The sequence below is a fragment of the Dama dama genome, chromosome 4 (assembly GCF_033118175.1).
Source record: "Dama dama isolate Ldn47 chromosome 4, ASM3311817v1, whole genome shotgun sequence".
Taxonomy (NCBI): Eukaryota; Metazoa; Chordata; class Mammalia; order Artiodactyla; family Cervidae; genus Dama; species Dama dama.
The window spans coordinates 50984400-51003998 of record NC_083684.1 but is presented as its reverse complement, the minus strand read 5'-3'; the positions used below and the strand labels follow the sequence as shown (position 1 = coordinate 51003998).

At 41.6% G+C, this 19599-nt stretch overlaps 1 long non-coding RNA gene and 1 pseudogene across 2 annotated transcripts in view; both read left to right on the top strand.

Annotated features, from left to right (window-relative positions):
• LOC133054242 (uncharacterized) overlaps positions 1–5556 on the top strand; it is a 63646-nt gene extending 58090 nt beyond the window's left edge. For both annotated transcript variants that reach the window (XR_009692389.1, XR_009692390.1), the window contains one exon: positions 5412–5556. This is a non-coding gene — a long non-coding RNA (uncharacterized LOC133054242). The remainder of the gene's footprint in view (positions 1–5411) is intronic.
• Positions 5557–7355: 1799 nt separating this feature from the next.
• On the top strand, positions 7356–15393 carry LOC133054240 (hypoxanthine-guanine phosphoribosyltransferase-like; annotated as a pseudogene).
• Positions 15394–19599: the final 4206 nt, after the last annotated feature.

Sequence of the window (19599 nt, the reverse complement as noted above, 5' to 3'; positions counted from 1 at the left end):
AACATCACGAACCTCTGTCCATAGTTCTTCAGGCACTGTCTATCAGACCTAATCCCTTGAATCTATTTGTCACTTCCACTGTATAATCATAAGGGATTTGATTTAGGTCATACCTGAATGGTCTAGTGGTTTCCCCTACTTTCTTCAATTTAAGTCTAAATTTTGCAATAAGGAGTTCTTGATCTGAGCCATAGTCAGCTCCTGGTCTTGTTTTTGCTGACCATATAGAGCTTCTCCATCTTCAGCTGCAAAGAATATAATCAATCTGATTTTGGTATTGACCGTGTGGTAATGTCCATGTATAGACTCATCTCTTGTGTTGTTGGAAGAGAGTGTTTGGTATGACCAGTGTGTTCTCTTGGAAAAACTCTGTTAGCCTTTGCCCTGCCTCATTTTGTACTCCGAGGACAAACTTGCCTGTTATTCCAGGTATCTCTTGACTTCCTACTTTTGCATTCCAGTCCCCTATGATGAAAAGAACATCTTTTGTTTTTTGGTGGTAGTTCTAGAAGGTCTTGTAGGTCTTCATAGAACCATTCAACTTCAGCAACTTCAGCATTAATGGTTGGGGCATAAACTTGGATTACTGATATTGAGTGGTTTGCCTTGCAAACAAACAGAGGTCACTGTCATTTTTGAGACTGCATTTTGAACTCTTTTGGTGACTATTAGGGCTACTCCATTTCTTCTAAGGGATTCTTGCCCGCAGTAGTAGATATAATGGTAATCTGAATTAAATTTGCCCATTCTGGTCCATATTAGTTTACTGATTCCTAAAATGTCAATGCTCACTCTTACCATCTCCTGTTTGACCACTTCCAATTTACCTTGATTCATGGACCTAACATTCCAGGTTCCTGTGCAATATTGTTCTTTATGGCATCAGACTCGACTTCCATCACCAGTCACATCCACAACTGGGCGTTGTTTTCGCTTTGGCTCTGTCTCTTCATTCTTTCTGGAGTTATTTCTCCACTCTTCTCCAGTAGCATATTGGGCACCTACTGACCTGGGGAGTTCATCTTTCAGTGCCTTATCTTTTTGCCTTTTCATACTTTTCATGGGGTTCTCAAGGCAAGAATACTGAAGCAGTTTCCCTTCTCCAGTGGACCACATTTTGTCAGAACTCTCCGTCATGACCCATCTGTCTTGGGTGGCCCTACATGGCATGGCTCATAGTTTCATTGAGTTAGACAAGGCTGTGGTCCAGGTGATCAGCTTGGTTAGTTTTCTGTGATTGTCATTTTCATTCTATCTGCCCTCTGATGGATATGGATAAGAGGCTTATGGAAGCTTCCTGATAGGAGAGACTGACTGTGGGGGAATCTGGGTCTTGTTCTGATGGGCGGGGCCATGCTCAGTAGATCTTTAATCCAATTTTCTGTTGATGGGAGGGGCTGTGTTCCCTCCCTGTTGTTTGGCCTGAGGCCAAACTATGGTAGATGTAATGGTGTAATGGTGGTAACAGTGACCTCCTTCAAAAGGACTTATCCTGCACTGTTGTATTCAGTGTCCCTGACCCTGCAGCAGCCACTGTTGACCCATGCCTCTGCTGGAGACTCCTGGACACTCACAGACAAGTCTGGCTCAGTCTGTTGTGGGGACATTGCTTCTTTCACCTGGGTCCTGGTGCATACAAGGTTTTGTGCCCTCCACGATTCTGTTTCCCCAGTCCTGTGGAAGTTCTGTAGTGAAATGCCACTGGCCTCCGAAGTCAAATTCCCTGGGGATTCTCAGTCTCTTTGCTGGATCCCCAGGTTGGGAAATCTGTTGTGGGTCCTAGAGAATTTCTTTGGTATAACTGTTCTGCAATTTGTAGGTTGTCTGCTTGGTGGCTCTATGGTGGGGCTAATGGCAACCTCCTCCAAGAGGGCTTATGCCACACACAGCATGTCCCAGGTCTGCCTACAGTCAGAACCCCTATCCCTGTGTCAGGCCCCTGCTGACCCATGCCTCCTCTGGAGACACTCAAACACTCAAAAGCAGGCCTGACTCAGACTCTGTGGGGTCTCTGGGTTCCAGTGTGCACAAAGTTTTGTTTGAGCCCTCCGAGCATCTCTGGCAGGTATGGGGTTTGATTCTAAATGTAATTTCACCCTTTTTATCATCTTGTTGTGGCTTCTCCTTTGCCCTTGGACATAGGGTATGTTTTCTTAGTGGGATCCAACATTCTCCTGTCAGTGGATATTCAGCTTTGAGTTGCAATTTTGGCATTCTCTCAGGAGAAGATGAGCACACATCCTTCTACTCTGTCATCTTGTCTCGAAATGTGTGTGTGTACCTGCACATATGAAGTCAAAGTGCAAAATACACACAGGATGGATTTATAGCAACAGGAGTTCTGTGGTTTCTTCCAGATATGGAGGGAGGGAAGAATAGAATAGAGAAGGGGAGGACATGAGCTTAATTTATACCAACAACATTTTATTTCTAAGAAAAAAGATCTGATGCAAATATAGGAAAATGTTTGCATCTGTTAAATCCAGATGGTACATGGGGGTCTGTCAGACTCTTTCTATACAATTTGTAAATTTGAAAACTTTATCTAAATAAAGTCAGAAATTAATTTTTTTTTTAAGTGAAGAACACTCTGATGTTTTTGTGGAGGGTGGACCAGAGGAAGAGACAGACCATGGCACGGACCAGGGCAGATGATGACAAGGCTGAATCATACCAGGGAGCTTGTGGGAGAGATGTTTTGTGCAGCAATATGTCCTCTGTGCCTGGCACAACAACAGATACACAATAAAAGTTTGCTGAATGAAAGAACAACTCATAGCCCTGCCTTCCTCATTGGTCTGTGGATTTCCTGAGGGCAAGGTTGAGGTCTGTCTTGGTCACTGTTGTGTCTCCTGCATTATCCATCACAGAGCCAGACGTGGGGGGAGCTGGGAAGTCCTGCAGGTGGGTGGCTGTATGTCTGTAAATATTCCTGTGAGCATATCTGTGAGAACCGGTGTTGAGTTTCCTCTTCAGGAGAAGTGGAAATGGGGGACATCTTTGCGACTTTCATAAGCACTTACAAGGATTCTTACCAGGAGGAGGAGAGAGCCCCACCTATTTTGGAGAGTGGGAGATGTGCGACATTACTTACTGCCACATTAGCTTCCTTTGTGTTCCTTGAATTGCCAAGCTCATTCCAGCTTATGGACCTTTCCACTTGCTATTCCCACTCGTGGGAACTCCGTTCTCACAGTTCTTGGAACAGCTGTCACACTTTGACTTCTGTATCTCAACTCAAGGAACATCTTAGAAAGGTGTGCATTGGGTGTCCAGTCTGGGACGACATTTCCCAGATGCCTTTGCATTCACATGAGGCCATGAGACTAGTTCTGCCCCATGGACTGAGAGCAAATGTGATAGTTGGTACTTTAGGGTTAAAGCTTTATTAAAATTTTTTACCCTGCTTTATTGAGGAATAATTGACAAAATTGTAATATATTTAAAGGGTACAATATAGTGATCTAACATGCATATACTTTGTGATGTTATTACCACAGTCAGTTAATTAATAGGGCTTCCCTGGTGGCTCAGTGGTAAAGAACCTGCCTGCCAATGCAGGAGACATGTGTTCAACCCTGGGTGGGGAGATCCTCTGGAGAAGGTAACCCACTCCAATATTCTTGCCTGAGAAATCCCATGGACAGGTAGAGCCTGGCAGGCTATATAGTCCATGGGGTTTTAAAGAGTCAGACATGGCTTAGGAACTAAGCAAGAAGTTAATTAACACATCTATTACCTCTGTAGTTATCTCTGGTGAGGATACTTACTCTCTTAGCAAGTGTTAGTATTGATATATACAATAGTACTGTTAACCATAGTCATTGTGTTACATTTTACACCCTCAGACCTCATTCATCTTACAACTGAAAGTCTGGATACTTTTACCAGTCTGTCTCCATTTCCTCCATCACCCAGCTCCTGGAAAATAGTATTCTACTTTCTGTTTCTGTGAATTTGGCTTTTTCAGTTTCCACAGAAGTGATTCCATACATTGTCTTTCTCTGTCTGACTTATCTCACTTATCATAATGCCCTCAAGTTCCATTCATGTTGTGGCAAATAGCAGGATTCATATTTCTCATTAATTTCTCAAATTAATAATTTTTATTTGTATATTGCCCAGTAGCCCAGTTGTGAAGTAGTTATCTGTTTTTGATATCTCCAGTCTGTCATGGACTGATCCTTTTGGTCTACACCTTGTTAAATAAGACAAGACTCTTGATCGTATACTTGGATGTGATGATGTCAGATTGCTATTTCTAAGCACCTCCTAGCAATTTCAGTACTTACCTTGTTGCACGCCATTAGCAGGCCATTAGCAGTTGGTGGACCAGTACTGGCGCTGCTTTAGCTTATTATCCTGTTTTATTTTCTCCAAAATTACAGCATTTTCCATTCACTGTAATTATCTTGTTTATTTAAAGATCTTTTTGTTTATGATTTTCTTCCCACTAGAACGTAAGCTCCATCAGACAGGAGTCTTGTTTATTTTGCTCTTGAAAGTTCCCTAGTTCCCAGCACAGCATCTGGTAGATCATGGATGCCCCCACAGTATTGTTGAATAATGATTAAATCACAAGCACTGGTGTTGGTGGGGAGAGGAGGCAACCAAAGCTGTTATAGAAGCTCTCTACAATCCTAATTTGACCCTAATTTTAACCAGTTCACTGATAGATGTTTGACTCCCTGGTTTTCTGGTAGACCACAAGTGCCCCAGGTTAGGTGCGGCCATTTATAACCCATTTCCCTGTTTCCCCCACGAGAGACAAAACCACTCTGGAGTGTCGCTGTCTGGTTAACGGTTCTGAGGGGATGGGGTTGAGTCTGTAGTGATGACTGCTGTGTCCCGAGAGTCATGCAACACAGTCAAGTCCCTTGGTTGGCATAAGTAGATTTATGGCATGAATGCATGCATGTAGGCAGGAGGGGAGGCTGCCCTGGGGAGAGAATGCCCTCTCTTGTCTCCCATGGCCCGTGTCCTGGTAGGGTCCAGAGTTGGTGTTGAACTCTGGTCCAGTGAGCTATCTGAGCTCCCACTTCCTTTCCCCATCAGCCACCACAAGGTGCTGGATCAGGCTGGCAACATCGTTTACTTCCAACCATGAGACGGTGTGGGCTTCCCTGGTCGTTCAGCTGTAAAGAATCCTCTTGCAATGCAGGAGACCTGGGTTCAATCCCTGGGTCAGGAAGATGCCCTGGAGGGGATGTGGCAACCCACTCCAGTATTCTTGCTAGCAGAATCCCATGGGCAGAGGAGCCTGGCGGGCTACAGTCCATACGGTCGCAAAGAGTAAGGAATGACTGAAGTGACTGAGCACACACGAACGCACGAAATGGTGTCCCATTTGGCCAAATGGATACTTAGAGCCACGGTAAGTCACACTTAAATATATTTGGTGTTCTTTTCAGGAGCTGGAGAGGAGGTTACTGAGAAATTATGAATAGTAGGATTGCAATTGAGATGAAGACTAGGACGACGCAGACCAGGCAGACAGATGCTGTAACAATTGCTGAGACTGCAAATGTGAAGGCTTTCCGGGAGGAGTTGGTGGCCAAGGCAAGTTCATTGTTATTGATGTGGTTCCTTGTCTGAGTTGGACAGGAGAGGTGGAGCAGGAATAGTTGGACTTAAAAGGATTAGTGAATGGGGTGAGCCATGGGTCTGTGGGGGCACAGGGTAGGATCTGGAGAAACAGGAGGGAGGACATGGATACAGTTTGTTCAGGGTTGGGGCCAGGATGGAGAGGGAGGGGAGGGCGAGGGTTGGCATAATTCGAATTCCCACCTGTAAAGAGTAGTACAAGGCTATGGTGCCTAAGGGGCAACACATATGGCAGGCCAAGACCGACAGCAAGAAGTGGTCCCTGGGGTTCTCCTCAGACTCAATTTCGGATGACTGGGGGCAGGGAGTGGGTTATGTAGCTTCATATGGCTTCTGAATTCTAACGTCTCCTCTGACCTCTCAACATGTCTCTTCTTGGCTCCTATAAAAATTTCACTGACCCCCTTGAAAACTCTCACCAACTCCCTCTAACTCCCACCATGTCTCCTCTTGGCATCTCCCTATCCTCTTTAATACCTTCCTGTCCCCAGAACTCTCAGCCTGTGGCCCCTACTTCATGCCTTATAACCCCTCTCTGTCCTCTGTAACATTTCCCCCATCTCCAATAGGCTCTTCTTTGTCTTCTATAACTGGCTTGCTGGTCCCTACAGGGTGTCTCACGTGACCCCTTCCACTGTCGCCACAAAAATCCCTACTGATTCAGATGACTGTCACTTGGCTTCCTTGTACCTCAACTGACCCACTGTCATACTTTGTTTCCATTAACACTCTCATCATCCTCCAAGCAACCTTCTCTTTGTCCCTATAAACCACCTTACTAAGAAGACCCTCACTCAACACTAGCACACTCACTTTTCATGTATAAAACCTCCATTGTCTCCTTAAAAACTTTCACCCTATAATACCTGTAATGTCTTTACTAGCTATTTGCTTGTCCCTTTTATAATAATATCACTCATTTTGTCCCTATGAATCTGTCATGGTCCTGTTTTGACCCTTATTGTTCACCCCTAAACTCCTCCCTTCTCCCTTCCCCAATAACCTCTCACTTGGCTCCTCTAAGACCTTCTTAGAGCAACTATAAACTTTGAGTCCTCTGCTTGTCCACTCATAGCCTCTTCTCTGTCCCCTTTTAAAGACCTGACCTGTTCCTCCTAACACCTCTGTCTCTGAAACAAGCTTGGTGATCCTTTGAATTTCTTCTCCTTCCACTAATTACAACCTTCCAGTTCTTCAAAATCCATTCTCCCTAAGTAATTCTCTACACCCTCCCCTCTCTACCCTCTAAACTCTTCTTGCCCCTTCATTCCCCACTCCCTCTAGCTCTCTTTCTCCCTCCTGTCATCCCATAAATTCTCTCCCTGCCCCCCTCACCTCCATTAGGGCATATGGGTCTCCGTCTACTATTAAGGTAACATAGGGCCTGTCCCTCAAGCCAATCTGCCAGGGATTACCATGGAGACCAGATAGACCCCGCCTCCTATTCTATCATTCTACTTCTATTGACTGATTGGAGGTTGTGTGTTGGGGTTGAGGACGCCAGTTCTCATCTGGCTGCTGATTGGTCTGAAGGAGTTCAGACTCCTCCTATTCTCTCTGATGATTGATCAATCCCAGCAAGTGAGAGACACCACTTGGTGCAGAGTGATGTGAGCCTAGGAGTCTTAGGTTGCTTCAGACACCTTGAGAGGGATCATTTAACAAGTTGGTACTTCAGCAGTAAATGGCGATCTTTGCAAGAATGAACAGCATTTTATGTGTTTATTTGCCTCCTGCCCTGCATCAGGAAGATCCCCTGGAAGAGGACATGGCAACTCACTCCAGTATTCTTGCCTGGAGAATCCCGTGGCCAGATGAGACTGGTGAGCTACAGTCCATAGGGTTGCAAAGAGTTGGATACAACTGAAATGACTTAACACACATATCCTCTCTGATGAAGTGTCAGTTCAAGTCTTTCTTCCATAAAGAAAAAAATTGGGTTGTTTTTATTACAGTTAAGTTTGAGAGTCATTTGTATAGTTTGTGTAAAAATTCTTTATCAGATGTATGATTTGCAAATATTTTCTCTAGGTATGTAGCTTAATCTTCTCATTTTCTAACAGTATCCATTGCAGATCAAAAGGATTTAATTTTGATGTAGTTTGAAAGTGAAAGTGAAAGTTGCTCTGTCCTGTCCGACTCTTTGCAACCCCATGGACTATATTCCATGGAATTCTCCAGGCCAGAATGCTGGAGTGGGTAGCCTTTCCCTTCTCCAGGAGATCTTCCCAGCCCAGGGATTGAACCCAGGTCTCCCGCATTGCAGGCAGATTCTTTACCAGCTGAGCCACCAGGGAAGCCCTTGGTGTAGCTTAAATTACTTTTTTTCTCTTTTCTGGAGGTGTTTTGGTATCATGCCTAAGAACTCTGCTTAATTCAGGGTTTTCTCTTGTGTTTTCTCCCATAAGTTTGATAGGTTAACAATTTACATTTAGATCTATGATACTTATTGAGTTTATACTTGTATAAGATGTGAAGTTTTCATTGGGATTAGTTGAGTTTTACATATGGTGGTCCAATTAAACACCATAAAACATGATTATTTCTTTGATAAGTTAGTTGCCTTTTGACACATTTCTAAATAAATTGACCAAAGATGGCTAATAAATAAATTGTGGGTCTCTTTCTGCCCTCATTCTGTTCTGTTGACCTGTGTTTATTCATTTGCCAATACCACACTCTTATTAATGTAGATTTATAGTTATTCTTAAAACTGGGTAATGTGAATACTCTATTCTTTTTTTTCAGAAGTATTTTGACAATGCTTGTCTGGATCTATAAATCTTGCAATTTTTAAATTTTATTTTAGTGGGAATTGCATTAAAATTTCCCGTCAGTTTGGGAGAGATGTTGAGTCTTCCAGCTCATGACTATGGAAAGGCTCTTCATTTATTTAGGATTTCTTTGATTCTTTCTTCCTTTTTTTGGCCATTCCACACAGCTTGTGGGATCATAGTTCTCTGACCATGGATCAAACCTAAAACCTCAGCAGTGAAAGCACAGCGTCCTAACCACTGAATTGCCAGGGAATTCTCAGACAACTTTGATTTCTTTCAGCAGCAGCCAAAGTTACACACACAGCCTGTAAACATAACATTTTAGATTCACACCCAACTAATTGCTTATTTGGGGGCTACTGAAAATGTATTGCAACCTGAATCTTAACTCATTTTACCAATTCTAACTTTGTATGTGTGTATACGGATTCCTTGGGACTTTCCACTTAGACACTTATGTCATCTGCAAATAAGGGTAGTTTTTTATTTCTTCCTTTACTATTTGTATGCCCTTTCTTTTTTCTTTTTCTGACCTACTGTGCTGATTAGGACTCCCAGTCTGACATGGAACAGGGATTGTGAGAAGGACATCCTTACCTGTTGCATATATTAAGGCAGAAAGCCTTCCCACTTTCATCACCACATATGATATTAGCTAGAGGTTTTCTGTAGATGCCCTTTTCAGGATGAGGACGTTTCCTTTAGTTCTGGTTTGCCATTTTTATTGTAGATATATGTTGACTTTCCTCAAATGCCTTTTCTGCGTCACTTGATCATGTGGTTTTCCTTTTTTCAATAGTTCATAGAGTGGATTACATTGATTGACTTTCTAATATTGAACCAGCTTTGCAGTCTTGGAGAAACCTCAGCTGGTGAAGGTGTGTTCTATTTATACACTTCTATTTTAAATTTTCTAATATTTCATTGAGAAATTTACATCTATATTCATAAGATGTATTGGTCTGTAGTGTTTTATCCATAGTCTATATGTGCTTTTAAGATCAAGACAATGCTGGCCTCAAAAAATGAGTTGGGAAATACTCTCTCCTCTTCTATTTTTCTGGAAAAGATTGTGTGGAAATTATGTTATTTGTTTGGTAATAATTTACCAGTGAAACCATCTGGGTCTAGAGATTTCTATTTCAGGAGTTTTTTGGTTACAAAACAAATTTCTTCTCTTTTTAAAAAATATTTATTTATTTGGCTGCACCAGGTCTTAGTTGACGCACATGGGATCTTCAATCTTCGTTGTGGCATGAAGGATCTTTAGTTATGGCATGTGGGATCTAGTTCCCTGATCAGGGATGGAACCCCCTGCCCCCTCTATCCCCACTGCATTGGGAGCATGGAGTCTTAACTACTAGACCACTAAGGAAGTTCCAAGGGTCGACTTTTAAATGCAAATTATTGTGTTATTGAAATAGATGGCAAAACATTGTGTTCATTATGTGATGATAATGTGACTATGCTGAAAAATTACACTATATGTTGACATTATCAGACTAAGTACTCAATGCAATATCCCTAGCTCACAGGAAATAAATATTCAGAAAAATTTAAAAATGAAAAAGGGAATATCTCATCACAGTAGAATTTCTTCACACAAAAAAGGAAAACATGAAAATGAGGTTGCAACCAAAGTAGGTTTCTGAATGGCTCATTTGTGAGTCAAGCAAGGAAAGCATTTACCAATGGTGAGTTAATTAAATTATGTTTGATGGCAGCAAAAAGAAAATCTGTCCAGAGGAAATAAATTTATCTAAGAGTATTAGCCCTTCACGAGAAGAGTTGCTAGAAGAATAGAAGACATTGAAAGCGGCATCACTGTCAATTACTAAAACAAGACATATTCAACATCATACAGAACAAAAGTAGAAAAGCAGTTGCCATGAATCAATAAATGGGATAGACTAAATTAACAGAATGAAAGAAAAAAAATCATATGATAATCTTGAAACATGGGGAAAAAGCATTTGACAAAATACAACAGTCCTTCATAATAATACTTTCTTTAAAAAACCTCTCAATAAATTGGGTATAGAAGGAATAACCTCAACACAATAAACACCATGTATGACAAGCCCACAGCAAACATCACACTCAGTAGTGAAATGTTGAAACTATTCCTCTAAGATCAGGAACAAGAAAGAGTGACCACTTTCACCACTCTTATTCAGCATAATGCTGGAAGTCCTAATAGAGGAATCAAGGAATGAAAAGAAGTAAAAGGCACTCTTGCACATAAGTCTTAGCAATATTTTTTTAAACTCTGTCTCTGCAGGCAGGGGAAACAAAAGCAAAATAAACAAATGGGACCCAATCAAACTAAAAAGCTTTTGCATAGCAAGGGAAACAATAAATGAAATGAAAAGGCAACTTACTGAATAGAAGATAATCTGCAAATAATATGTCTTAAAAGGGGTTAATATCCAAAATATATAAAGAACTCATATAACTCAATATAAAAGGTTTAAAAATGGGCAGAGGGCCCAAATAAGCATTTTTCCAAAGATGTACAGATGGCAAACAGGCACGTGAAAAGATGTTCAATATCACTAAATACCAGGGAAATGCAAGTCAAAACCACAGTGAGATATCACCTCACACCTGTCAGAATGGCTATCATCAAAAAGACAAGGAATAATGAAGGTTAATGAGGATGTGGAGAAAAACGAACCCTAGTATACTGTTTGTGGGAATATAAATTGGTACAGTCACTAAGGAAAACAGTGTGGAAGTTCTTTATTAAAAATATGATCCAGCAACCCACTGCTGGGTATATAGTCAAAGGAAATAAAAAGAGGCTCTGGAAGAAAGATCTGTACTCCTGTGTTTATTGCAACATTATTCACAATAGCCAAGATATGAAAATAGGAAATAATAAATGTCAATGGATGTTGCTCAAAAGGACCAAATTTCCAGTTAGAAGATGAATAACTTCTGAGGATTTAATGCACAATGCAGTGATTACAAATAATAATGTTGTACTACATACTTGAAAGTGGCTAAGAGAGTAGATCTTAAATGTTCTCTCCACAAGAAAGAACTGATAATTATCTCTTGTGATGCAGTTGTTAGCTACACTACACTGGTAATAATATTAACACTACAGTATAGAAAGGATATCAAACTAACACACTGTACACTTTAAAATGACACAATTTTATCTCAGTTATATCTCAGTAAAGCTGGAGGGGAAAGTAGTTGCCAGAGACTATGGGGAGGGGGAAATGAGGATTTACTACTTAAATGGGTACATTTTCATTTGGGATCTGTAACTTCTGAAGTTGAGCAGCAGTGATGGTTGTACAGCAAAGTAAATGCACAAAATGCCACTGGGTGTTTCGCTTGAAAATGATTAAAATGGCAAGTTTTATGTGTGAAAGTGTAAGTCATTCAGTCCTGTCTGACTCTGCGATCCCATGGATTATATAGTCCATGGAATTCTCCAGGCCAGAGTATGGAGTGGGTAGCCTTTCCTTTCCCCAGGGAATCTTCCCAACCCAGGGATCAAACCCAGGTCTCCCACATTGCAGGTGAATTCTTTACCAGCTGAGCCACGAGGAAAGCCCCAGAATATCGGAGTGGGTAATCTATCCCTTTTCCAGCGGATCTTCGGGATCCACTGCCATACCAACTAAGCTATCAGGGAAGCCCTAATTTTATGTGTATTTAACCTCAATTTTTAAAAGGTTAATGATTTCTAATGATTTTTTTCAGCTTTTACATGATCATGATTATTTAAATGTTACTCAGTATATCACAATGCTTTGCGCTATAACTAGATTTCCTTCTTGTTGGCTCCAAGGTCTAGAACTGCATGTTACTAGTTGGGACCCTGAAATAGAGTCCACTTTCATACATTCCAACCCTCTGTTCAAAATTTTGCAACATTTTACATTGTTTGGTATTTGAAGGATGAGTTCCTGTATAGTGTTGTTTTATTTTTGGTTTCCTTGTTATTTTTTCACTGGAAGTTTCTGATTATCATTGTTTTCGCTTGTGGGATGAAAAACTATATGCCTTCCACAGTATATCCTTAAATCTCCAGCTTCTTACTCAATTAATGTCCAGTTTATAATCCAGTCTCCTGTTGCTGAAATCTGATTTATTAAATTAATATGCACTGTGAGCTTGTACATTTTTGTCCTGAAAATTTTGGTAGCCTTCTCTTTTATGACACATACTGTTCATTCTGTTTTTGTTTTAAGGATGTACAGTTTTTAAAATATGGTCGTGGGTCTTAACTGGGGAAACAGTGGAAACAGTGGCTGACTTTATTTTTCTGGGCTCCAAAATCACTGCAGATGGTGACTGCAGCCATGAAATTAAAAGACGCTTACTCCTTGGAAGGAAAGTTATGACCAACCTAGAACAGCGTATTAAAAAGCAGAGACATTACTTGTCAACAAAGGTCCATCTAGTCAAGGCTATGGTTTTTCCAGTGGCCATGTATGGATGTGAGAGTTGGACTATAAAGAAAGCTGAGCGCCGAAGAATTGATGCTTTTGAAGTGTGGTGTTGGAGAAGACTCTTGAGAGTGCCTTGGACTACAAGGAGATCCAACCAGTCCATCCTAAAGGAGATCAGTCCTGGGTGTTCATTGTAAGGTCTGATGTTGAAGCTGAAACTCCAGTACTTTGGCCACCTGATGCGAAGAGCTGACTCATTTGAAAAGACCCCGATGCTGGGAAAGATTGAGGGCAGGAGGAGAAGGGGACGACAGAGGATGAGACGGTTGGATGGCATCACCGATTCAATGGGCATGGGTTTGGGTGGACTCCGGGAGTTGGTGATGGGCAGGGAGGGCTGGCGTGCTGCAGTTCATGGGGTCGGACACGACTGAGCAACTGAACTGAACTGGATCTTAACTGAAGTCTCTGTTTCTGGAATCGCGTCATTTCCTCTACCTCATTCTCCACGCCGTGTCTCAGTGACAGTCTGGGAGCTCTGCTAAGGGTGGAGAGCGCAGCCGCAGAGGGAGCCCAGACACGCTCGCAAGTCAGCCGGCTCATCGCTCTCAGCTCCCCGCTTCTTGGGAGTCGGCCATAATGGTGGTTTGGCATGTTGGCGGCTTCATCAGGGTTCTGAAAGCGTAACTGAAAGCACATGTTGAGGACCACAGAGCCCGCGAGGTAGAAGTACCACAAGTTCTTGTTCAGATGCCAGGGTGGGCAGGGTGCGGGAGGGCCCCTCGCAAGACCCCGTAGGAGCTGGGCGCCGCCGCCAGACTCGAGGTCCTGAGAACCAAGGCTGACGGAGCCGCGGCGGAGGCCATGAACCTGGTGTCGCCACTCACCCCCGATGCGGTACCTGGAGCCGAGGGTGACCACGGACCCGAGGACCCCCAACTGGCGGCAATGACCGGGAGGGGCAGGTGGCGGGGGGCGTTACGCGGCCACTGAGTTCACCCTTGGGCCCCAACAATCGCCTCTTCAAACCCTCTTAATGATTTTTCTTTGATGCGATGGGTTGTCGTCATATGTTACCAATACTGCTCGGTTGATACTTCTTCAAGAAGACAGTTCTGAGTTTGAAGTAACTTGATAATAAACTTTCTTGAACAGTTTGCTAGGAGTGACAAAAGTTTAAATGACTGAACTGTCTTATCAGAAATCAGACCTTCAGCTCCTCCGCGTACTTCCTTCAGCCCGTGCGACAGCTGGCTCCGTTACGGCGACCAGCAGCCCCAGCGTCGTGATTAGTGATGATGAACCAGGTTATGATCTAGATTTATTTTGTATACCCAGCCATTATGCTGAGGATTTGAAAAGGGTGTTTATTCCTCGTGGACTAATAATGGACAGGACCGAGCAGCTTGCTCGAGATGCGATGGAGATGGGAGGCCATCACATCGTGGCCCTCTGTGTACTCAATGGGGGCCTATAAATTTTTTGCTGACTTGCTGGATTACGTCAAAGCATGAACAGAAATTGTGATAGATCTATTCCTATGACTGTGGATTTTATCAGACTGATAAATCCTGTAATTACTGTAATGACCAGTCAACAGGTGACGTAAAAGTCATTGGAGGAGATGGTCTCTCAACTTTAACTGGCAAGAATGTCTTGATTGTTGAAGATTTAATGGACACAGGCAAAACAATGCAAGCTTTGCTTTCTTTGGTCAAGCAGCATCATCCAAAGATGGTCAAGGTTGCAAGCTTGCTGGTGAAAAGGACCCCTCGAAGTGTTGGATATAGACCAGACTTTGTTGGATTTGAAATTCCAGACAAGTTCCTTGTGAGATGTGCCCTCGACTATAATGAATACTTCAGGGATTTGAATCATGTTTGTGTCACTAGTGAAACTGAAGAAGCAAAATACAAAGCCGAAGGTGAACATTCAAGCTGAGTTTGGAAACATCTGGAGTCCCACTGAAATCACCAGTGAAATTATCCAATGTTCTAGTTCTGTGGCCAGCTGCTTAGAAGAACTTACCGTGTGTCTCCTAAGAATTTTGTCTGTTTTGTGTTTGAGAAATGTCAGTTGCTTCATTCCCAAACTCTTCATTTGCACTGTGAGCCTATAGACTATCCGTTCCCTTTGGGCAGATTGTTGTTTGGCTCGTGAATGAAAAATCTCTGAAGCCACACCACTATTGACTGAAAATATGAAAATTGTATCTGTAACATTTAAAGATAAGACTGTATTAGTTTTTTAATTGGTATTTTAATTTTTATATAGTCAAGAAAGAACAGAAGTGATTGAATGTTGTTAACTATACTGCTGTGTGTTTAGAAAACCAGTCAGTTTCATATCTGTGACAGTATTTAAGAGGTATTATTGTGTCAGAGAAACCATATGTCCTGGAATTTTTTTAGTAGGTTTCAGTAGTATTAACTGTATTTTCTTGCTTGTTCAGATTATTTCTGATGAATCTTTGTTAACAGTTCCTTTTAAATACAGGTCAATAAGTTCCAGAACTTACCACGTTTTGAATTCTTCAGTGTAAAAATATTTCAAATAAAGGCTGTCTCTTTAAAAGAAAAAAAAATCAGACCTTCAGTAGGAAGAGAAACATTATTTATAAGTACTGAGAGAAAAGAACTGTCAATCTAGAATTCTGTCTCTGGGGGAAATGCCCTTCAGGAATAAAGGTGAAATAAGGACAGTTTCAGATGAAAAAAGCCAACAGAATACATTGGCATGGACCTGCTCTAAAAGGAAAACCAAAGTTAATTCTTTAGTAAAGGAAAATGATACTACAGGAAAACTTGGAATGTCAGGAAGAAGTAGAAGCAATAGAAATGGTCAAGATCTGGGTAAACATGATAGACTAGTCACCTTTTGATTTTTGAAAATGTGTATTACAGTTGAAAGCAAAAATTATAACATTGATGAGATTTTCATTGTATGTAGATGTAATACATATGTTTAACTTTTTAAAACATAAAGGAGAGGGGGTGAAGGGACCAACATGGTGGGAGGTTGCTATATTCTACCTGAGTTGTGAAATATTCTGGTTGGGCTAGCATGTTTATTGTACTCCCTACAGCAACCACGAACAAAATTTGCAAAGACATATACTCAAAAATCACGAGATCAATTAAAATGGAGTACCAAAATAATACTCAGGTAATCCAAAAGGGAGCCGGAAAGGGAAAACAGAGGACCAAAAAACAGAGGGAACAAATAAAACAAGTAATAAAATGGTAGACTTAATGCCAAACATACCAGCCATTACATTAAATGCACATGTGATAAACACGAAAATTATAAAGATTTTCAGAATTCATTTTAAAAAAAGATCCAATTATATCCTGTCTATAAGACTAACATTAAAGATGCATATAGGATAAAAGTAAAGATTGGGAGGAGGGAAGGTACGCAACACAAACACAAAACAGAGATGTGTGGTTATATTGATGTCAGGCAGAGATATCAGAGTGAGGATAATTAGCATGGATAAAGAGGGACATTAAATAATGCAAAAAGGGACAATTCAATGAGAGGACAAGAATGCTAATTGTATGTGCGCCTAACAGAACTTAAAGATACATGAGTCAAAACCTGAAAAAAATAACAAATGAACAAATCTGCAATTATACTTGAAGACTTCAACATTCCTCTCTCAGTAACTGATAGAACAGACGATTAGCATGTACATTGAAAAACTGAATATTATCAAACAATTAGATCTAATTGCCAGTTATAGAACACTCCACCCAATAAAAGCAGATCATATTCTTTTCAAGTGCACATGGAACTTCATCAAGATGGACCACATCCTTCGTCATAAAACTAACAAATTCAAAGGGTTTAAATCATACAAAATCATATTATCTGACTGTGGTTTGCAAAACTCTAATGTGCCCCCCAACCGCAAAAATAATTCCTGTCCCTAGTGTACAATCCTATATAATCTCTGAGACTGTGACTATGATGGGATGTCACTCCTGTGATATTTTTGGTATAGTTGACCTTAAAAAGATTATCTGGGTGGACCTAACCTAAACACATGATGAAGCTTTTAAATGTGGTTCTAGAGGTCAGAGACAGAGGAAGTCAGATACAAAGTATGAGTGTGGTTTTGATGGAGGGAGATTCTCTGTTCAAAGCTTTGAAGATGAACAGGACCACATGTCAAGGAATGCAGGTGTGCTTTCAGTTCAGTTCAGTCCCACAGTCGTGTCCGACTCTTTGCAACCCCATGAATCGCAGCACGCCAGGCCTCCCTGTCCATCACCAACTCCTGGGGTCTACTCAAATTCATGTCCATCGAGTTAGTGATGCCATCCAGCCATCTTATCCTCCATCATCCTCTTCCCTTCCTGCCCCCAATCCCTCCCAGCATCAGGGTCTTTTCCAATGAGTCAACCCTTCGCATGAGGTGGCCAAAGTACTGGAGTTTCAGCTTCAGCATCAGTACCTCCAATGAACACCCAGGACTAATCTCCTCTAGGATGGACTGGTTGGATCTCCTTGCAGTCCAAGGGACTCTCAAGAGTCTTCTCCAACACTACAGTTCAAAAGCATCAATTCTTCAGCGCTCAGCTTTCTTCACAGTCCAACTCTCACATCCATACATGACCACTGGAAAAACCATAGCCTTGACTAGATGGACCTTTGCTGACAAGGTAATGTCTCTGCTTTTTAATATGCTGTTCTAGGTTGGTCATAACTTTCCTTCCAAGGAGTAAGTGTCTTTTAATTTCATGGCTGCAATCACCATCTGCAGTGATTTTGGAGCCCCCCAAAAATAAAGTCTGACACTATTTCCACTGTCTCCCCATCTATTTCCCATGAGGTGATGGGACCAGATGCCTTGATCTTAGTTTTCTGAATTTTGAGCTTTAAGCCAACTTTATCACTCTCCTCTTTCACTTTCATCAAGAGGCTTTTTAGTTCCTCTTCACTTTCTGCCATAAGGGTGGTGTCATCTGCATATCTGAGGTTATTGATATTTCTCCCGGCAATCTTGATTCCAGCCCAGCGTTTCTCATGATGTACTCTGCATATAACTTAAATAAGCAGGGTGACAATATGCAGCCTTGACATACTCCTTTTCCTATTTGGAACCAGTCTGTTGTTCCATATCCAGTTCTAACTGTTGCTTCCTGACCTGCATACAGGTTTCTCAAGAGGCAGGTCAGGTGGTCTGGTATTCCCATCTCTTTCAGAATTTTCCATAGTTTGTGGTGATCCACACAGTCGAAGGCTTTGGCATAGTCAATAAAGCAGAAATAGATGTTTTTCTGGAACTCTCTTGCTTTTTCGATGATCCAGCGGATGTTGGCAATTTGATATCTGGTTCCTCTGCCTTTTCTAAAACCAGCTTGAACATCTGGAAGTTCACGGTTCACGTAGCCTTGAAGCCTGGCTTGGAGAATTTTGAGCATTACTTTACTAGCGTGTGAGATGAGTGCAATTGTGCAGTAGTTTGAGCATTCTTTCGCATTGCCTTTTTTTGGGATTGGAGTGAAAACTGACCTTTTCCAGTCCTGTGGCCACTGCTGAGTTTTCCAAATTTGCTGGCATATTGAGTGCAGCACTTTCACAGCATCATCTTTCAGGATTTGAAACAGCTCAACTGGAATTCCTTCACCTCCACTAGCTTTGTTCATAGTGATGCTTTCTAAGGCCCACTTGACTTCACATTCCAGGATGTCTGGCTCTAGGTGAGTGATCACACCATCGTGATTATCTGGGTCATGAAGATCTTTTTTGTACAGTTCTTCTGTGTATTCTTGCCACCTCTTCTTAATATCTTCTGCTTCTGTTAAGTCCATACCATTTCTGTCCTTATCAAATCCATCTTTGCATGAAATGTTCCCTTAGTATCTCTAATTTTCTTGAAGAGAGCTCTAGTCTTTCCCATTCTGTTGTTTTCCTTTATTTCTTTGCATTGATTGCTGAGGAAGGCTTTCTTATCTCTCTTTGCTATTCTTTGGAACTCTGCATTCAAATGGGAATATCTTTCCTTTTCTCCTTTGTTTTTTGCTTCTCTTTTTTCACAGCTATTTGTAAGGCCTCCTCAGACAACCATTTTGCCTTTTTGCATTTCTTTTCCATGGGGATGGTCTTGATCCCTGTCTCCTGTACAATGTCATGAACCTCCGTCCATAGTTCATCAGGCCCTCTGTCTATCAGATCTAGTCCCTTAAATCTATTTCTCACTTCCACTGTATAGTCATAAGGAATTTGATTTAGGTCATACCTGAGTGGTCTTGTGGTTTTCCCTACTTTCTTCAATTAAAGTCTGAATTTGGCAATAAGGAGTTCATGATCTGAGCCACAGTCAGCTCCCGGTCTTGTTTTTGCTGACTGTATAGAGCTTCTCCATCTTTGGCTGCAGAGAATATAATCAATCTCATTGTGGTGTTGACCATCTGGTGATGTCCATGTGTAGAGTCTTCTCTTGTGTTGTTGGAAGAGGGTTTTTGCTATGACCAGTGTGTTCTCTTGGCAAAACTCTATTAGTGTTTGCCCTGCTTCATTCCGTACTCCAAGGCCAAATTTGCCTGTTACTCCAGGTGTTTCTTGACTTCCTACCTTTGTATTCCAGTCCCCTATAATGAAAAGGACATCTTTTTTGGGGTGTTAGTTCTAAAAGGTCTTGTAGGTCTTCATAGAACTGTTCAACTTCAGCTTCTTCAGCATTACTGGTTGGGGCATAGGCTCGGATTACTGTGATATTGAATGGTTTGCCTTGGAAACGAACAGAGATCATTCTGTCATTTTTGAGATTGCATCCAAGTACTGCATTTCAGACTCTT